The sequence below is a fragment of the Syzygium oleosum genome, unplaced genomic scaffold, assembly GCF_021117445.2.
Source record: "Syzygium oleosum isolate NSW1041296 unplaced genomic scaffold, Sole_v2.1 Sole_v2.42, whole genome shotgun sequence".
Lineage (NCBI taxonomy): Eukaryota > Viridiplantae > Streptophyta > Magnoliopsida > Myrtales > Myrtaceae > Syzygium > Syzygium oleosum.
In genome coordinates, this window is record NW_026607526.1 from 2386848 (window position 1) to 2392847 (window position 6000).

The following is a 6000-nucleotide window of genomic DNA, read 5'->3' on the forward strand; positions in this document are numbered from 1 at the left end:
CAAATATCCCAAGAGGTTCTCTTTCTCTGAAAACCCTTGGCCCTCTCACCTATAAAAAGGACCTCCTACGGGCAAGAATAAAGGGAGAGACTTGACATGCGAGGATCACCATTGAGAGAGAAAAAAATCGTGAGTAATAAAGGGAGACAATTGAATACACGGTCATGATTCTGGGGAAAGCCGAGAGAAAAGAGAAGGCGTGAAGAAGAGAAAAGGAGTCTCTCGACCAAACCTTGGCCGAGATCCCCACACGGCCAGACCTGTGGCCGTGCCGCTCGACTCAACGCCATACTGTCCTCCTCCGTGGCGTCCAACCTCTCGGCTGCGCCACGTTTGCTGCTCCGCTACCGCGACACCTGCTATTTCCACTGCGAGCCAAAAGCCCCCGTGACGAGCTGCTCCAATATCGAGTCCGCTGCTGCTCTTCTAGCGTCCATCCATTATACCAACGAGCTCCAGTCCACGACGATTCTTCCGGCGAGCCAACGCACAAAGGCGAAGCCTCGGTATCGCATCTGCGGTTTTTCCGGATCCATCCACTGCTCGCTAGTGTCTTCGCTTGTTCTCTGCCTTTTATTCACATCATATTGACTCAGTCAAACTTCCATCCGTCGTTTGCGAGGAGTCAAGCAGTGGCCAATAGAGCAATAATTAAACAAAGAAGTGTTTCAGTGGAGAAAGAAGCAAAAGAATTCATCCTTTTCTCTCCCTGTCAGAGACGATTTTTGTTTGCAGGTTCACAAGAGGACAAAACCGAGTGCAATTGGTGGAGAGTGAGTTCACTGCTGAAGGAGACAACATCATGCTCTTGGGATCCTGTGTTCTCCGGAAACAAATAACATAAAGGAACGACAAACGTGTGGAGTCAAGCTTCGTCCCCGCGCTCTCGCCACGGGTTCTCCTCACTCTACTGTTTTGCCACCTCTTGCCAATCACGCGAGTCACCACGAGCTCTTCGCGGCTAACTTCATCCGCGCCACCATCCGCCGGTCCAAACTCGGAAAGAAAATATTCAAATTAGGTAAAGATCTCATTTAATTTGATTTTCAAGTATATTGCTTCTTTGTTTGAAATATTACAATTTTGTGTGAATCTTTGAGTGATATTATCGTATCCATTACGTCCCCGAATATCCTTTTAAATTAGGAATTATTTCCTAATTTCACAACGTGCATATGATCGACAGTCCGATTTCATGCCCGAAATATGACTCGCGATCGCACGAAAAATCGTCAATCCGATCTCCCGCCCGAGATATGATTCGCGTTTGTGTGAAAAATTGGTCAATCCGATCCTCATGCCCGGGATACGATTCGTCAATCTATTGTTTCTAAATTTAAACGGATATCGGTAATATTTCTTGTGCGAGATGGTGTCGTGTTGATTCGATTTCTATCTTTGTTTGATTTGAATTGATCTTGTTTTTCTCAAAAAAAAAAAAATCCCAAAAAGAATGAGTTGCTTTAGGATAGAATAGGATAGATTGCATTCTTAATTTGAGTAATTTTTAATTTCGAATTTTAATACCAAAAGAAGACACTTTAGGATAGATTAAATTATTATTTTTTTAGAATAGGTTGCATGTTAATTTAGGCATTTTTTTATTCCGAATTTCATTGAAAAAAATACCAAAAAATAAATTATTTGTCCGTCATTAGAATTAGGTCACGTCGTCGCATGACATATAGTTTGCATGCTAGGTTGCATTAATCGCATGTCATTTTTGCACGTCATTGCATATAGGTTAGTTTGCATTTTAATAAAGCGCAAACCCTAATGAACATCTTGAGTGCCTTGCTTTGTTAATTAGAAATCATATTAGGATTGTCTGTGTGATTTTTTACTAACAATGCAGATGCTTGCGTGGCTTTAAGGTATGTTATCCTGCTATTTATTTACTGCTTTCTTGGGTGTTACTTTGGTGGTTTGCGCACCCGCATGATCACCTCACATGCTAGTGACTGAGTTAAAATGAATCCAAACTGTCTGCCAAAACATTTTTTGAAAAGAAAAGGTACCGAAAGGGCGTTAGACTAGATTTAGCGTAACCAAGTCCCCGAGCTTAGAATCTCTGGTTCGTAGGAATAAAACATATCTCCCTATGTTTTATTTAGGTTTCTAATCGACCTACCATAAATAGATTAGTGGTGACTCCAAGTACGAAAACTTTTGCATGTTAAAAACTTAAACCCTAAGTTGCGAATTGGTAGGGCTTGGGAGGGCCCGAGTTAGGCTTAGTCTTAATAATCCATTAGCCTGAGAGAAATTTTAGGTCGCGACAGCTTGGCGACTCCGCTGGGGACTTGAGTTAAAACTCTTAGTGGACTTAGGCCGAATTTTCTCTTTTTGAAAAAATATTTTTGTTTGGCAGCGAGGATTCCAGGTACGTTCCTAACGTTTAAGGTGTTAAATGTTTTTGCAGAATAGGAGTTATAAGGGGTGGAGTGTTTGTTAACCATTTTCTTGCAGGGAGGTGTTGAGATTGGATGTTTTAATTTTGATATTTGAAGCGCTGTTTGTATATGATCTGTTGTGCATGCCCGTGCATTTTCACTACACTCTAGCACACACAACCCGTCGCCGGACCCGGGCCGCATAGGATCACCTAGGATGGTATTGAGATGGATACCACTCCGACCGTCTGCCCGCGGTACGAGTTGCCCATCTCAATCCCGATATTTCTTTCTTGATGTCAAAGAGATTACCACCCCGGTCCGCATGCCCGCGACATGGGTCGGCTCTTTGACGATGCCGGAGTTACGAGGACCCGACTTAGTCCGCATGCCCGCGGCTAGTCCGGATCATCCCCGTGGCTCCACTTTGTTAAGCTTTCTAGAGTAGAAATCGAGCCACGTAGCATGCGTATGTCTATGTGATTGCCATCCGGTTATTGGTAAAGTAAGTCCTTTGAGCTTTTTCTTCGCAATTTATTTACTTTATCGTATTGTTTTGTCGGTCCATGACATTAGGTTGATCGCAAGTCTAGGTCAATATACAATGGGAAATTCCGACATTCGACTTATTCTTCCTCCCAAGAAGGAACTCAACGCGTGGTGGGACAAGCTAGACCGAGCTGGTCGTGAGTTCGTGGAATTAACAATTGGCCGACTCCTCCCTCTGTTGCGTATCAACATTCATGGCGGCCTCATTCAAGCACTTGCCCATTGTTGGTGTCCAGAGACGACTACTTTCATCTTCGGTAATTACGGACCGATCACGATCGCCTATTCGTACACGGTCAAGAACTAGAATGGCCGATCAAACTGACTTACGAGATCGTGTCGTTGGCATTGAGGACCAAATGAAGCAAGTCCTCACCGCAATGCAATGGATGTCTGCCGAGATTAAAGCCTTTCGATCGACTCCCATTCCCGCATCCCCCGAGGCATCGGCCCCAAAGCGCGAAAGGTGGAAAGAATGCCGATAGTGAGGAAGATGACGATCTTCCCGATTTAGTAGATGGCCCCGTCCATTATCGTCAATAAGGACAAACCTAATGAACGGGTCAACAAGCTTGAAGAGAGAGTGAAGCAACTGGAAGGCTCACATGATTCACCCTCAATTGACTTATCTCTTTACTCACAGATCAAAATCCCGAAGAAGTTCAAGATGCCAGATTTTGACAAGTACAATGGCACCTCCTGCCCAAAGGCCCACCTGCAGCTATATCACGTACAAATGACCCCGTATGTTGATAATGAACTCCTCGATGATTCATGCATTTCAAGCAAGTCTCGACGGGTCCCGCCTTGAATTGGTATCTCATGAAGAAGATAAATGGCTTCAAAACCTGGAAGGAAGTTAGTGAAGCATTTCTAAAGCAAGACAGTTCATAACGGACATTATTCCCACCCGCGATGACCTCGAGCGTGCTCGGATGAAAAGACTCGAGTCGTTCAAAGATTATGCTATCGATGGAGAAATATAGCCGCTCGGGTTGTCCCGGAACCTATAGACAAGTGAATTGAAGAGAATGTTCATTAAAACTCTCCCGTTCGAGTACCGTAATCGGATGGTAGCCACTCCAGCTGACAACTTCAATCAACTCATCCCCATAGGCGTACAGATTGAGATAGGGCTGAAAGATGGGTGGTTTGTGGAGCCATCTTCCTCGACCAAAAGATTTGGTGCAAGGAAGGAGAAGGAACCGGCACTTGAAGTGAATGCGACTTATACCCAAACGGGCCGACGGAATGCTAACCTTGTCCCAGCAATCCAAGTAGCAGAAACTCAACAACATAGCATGGGTCGTCAACCCTCTCAGAGGAGGAACAACAAGAGGCAATTCACCCCCCTCCCCGGGTCGTTGTCTCAAGTGCTGGTGGTCCTCCGGAAGAAAGGTTTGGTTACCACTGAGCCAAAGCGGCCCAACCCCGAGCAGTTCTATAACTACGATCCGTCCAAGAAATGTGATTATCATATGGGTGAAGTGGGGCATTCAACTAATGACTGTATCACTCTCAAGCATCGGATCCAGAACTTGCTTGACACAAAGGCATTTTCCTTTTAACCCGCTAAGCCGAATGTTCAGAGCAACCCGCTCCCTGATCATGCGGGCAATGTGAATGCCATATTTAGTTTTGATGCTAGTCGAATCAAGAATGTCAAGGTGTACATCGCCGACGTCTACGGTGAGTTGGTGAAAGCCGGTTATTACCCGAGTAATGAGGTCCTTCCCCTGGCTATCATGAAGAAAAGAATCTCTGAAATGGTAGAAGCCGGAACGATTGTCTATGCCAATCACACTGGCATCGTCTCCATAATCTCCGAAGTGGTTATTAATTGGGACGAGGAGTTTGCTACATTGAACACCGGGAAGGACAAGCTCGACCCTCTGCCTGAAGACATGCCTCCGCTTGAAGACGCGTCTGGTGATGAAGAGATCGTAGTAAGCATGCCTACAACTGATGAAGGGATAGTGATCGAGATACCTCAACCGTATGAGTACAGTGATAATAAGGCAGTCCCTTGGTCTTACAATCTCGATGTCGACTTGGTTACCAGATCTGGGCGTACCTATGGCCAAGCTAATGCCCAACCTGCAAAACCTGTTACTGATGAAGAAGCCAAGGAGTTTCTAGCTGTGATTAAGGCTAGCGAATACAACATAGTTGAACAATTGCGCAAGATGCCCGCACAAATCTCTCTGCTTGAACTACTCCAGACATCTGTCAAGCATCAGAAGGCCTTAATGAAGGTGTTAAGCGAAGTCCACATGCCAGAGACGATCGATCATGACAAATTGGAGGAATTTGTAGGTTCTATACTCCTCAAGGACCTCATAGCCTTTTCGGATGAAGAGTTCCTCCGGAAGGGAGGGGGCATACCAAGGCACTTTACATTTCTGCCAAATACAAGGCCTCGCATGTAGCCCGGTACTCATTGACAACGGATCAGCCTTGAACATTTGTCCTTTGGCGACTTTACACCGCCTCAAGATAGATCCTTCTAGGATAAATTCTGCGAAGACCTCCGTGCGAGCCTTTGACGGAACAAAGAAAGAAGTGATGGGAGAGATCCACCTTGATATACAAATAGGACCAACAATGTTCAACATCCTATTTCAAGTTATGGACATTCCCACTGCATTCAATTTTCTGCTGGGTCGTCCATGGATTCATACTGCCGGAGCTGTGCCATCCAGTTTACATCAGAAGGTGAAGTTCGTTGTGGAGAGAAAGTTAGTCACAGTCCACGGTGAAGAAGAGCATCCAATATACCACGCAACGGCTATCCCCTATGTTGAGCCGGATTGCAAAATAGAATCGAGCTATCAGTCGCTCGAGCTCGTATCAACCATACATGCGTCTAGAGGATCATCACCGCCCATACCTGAGGTGTCAAATGCTGCAGTCATGGTTGGCAGAGTAATGGTGTCCCATGGCTTTACTCCAGGTGAAGGCCTTGGTAGGAATGGTCAAGGTATCCGCCAACCGGTGAAAGTCTCTCGGAGGCCCCACACTACTGGGTTGGGGTACCAGGGGTCAAGCGAGCCAAATA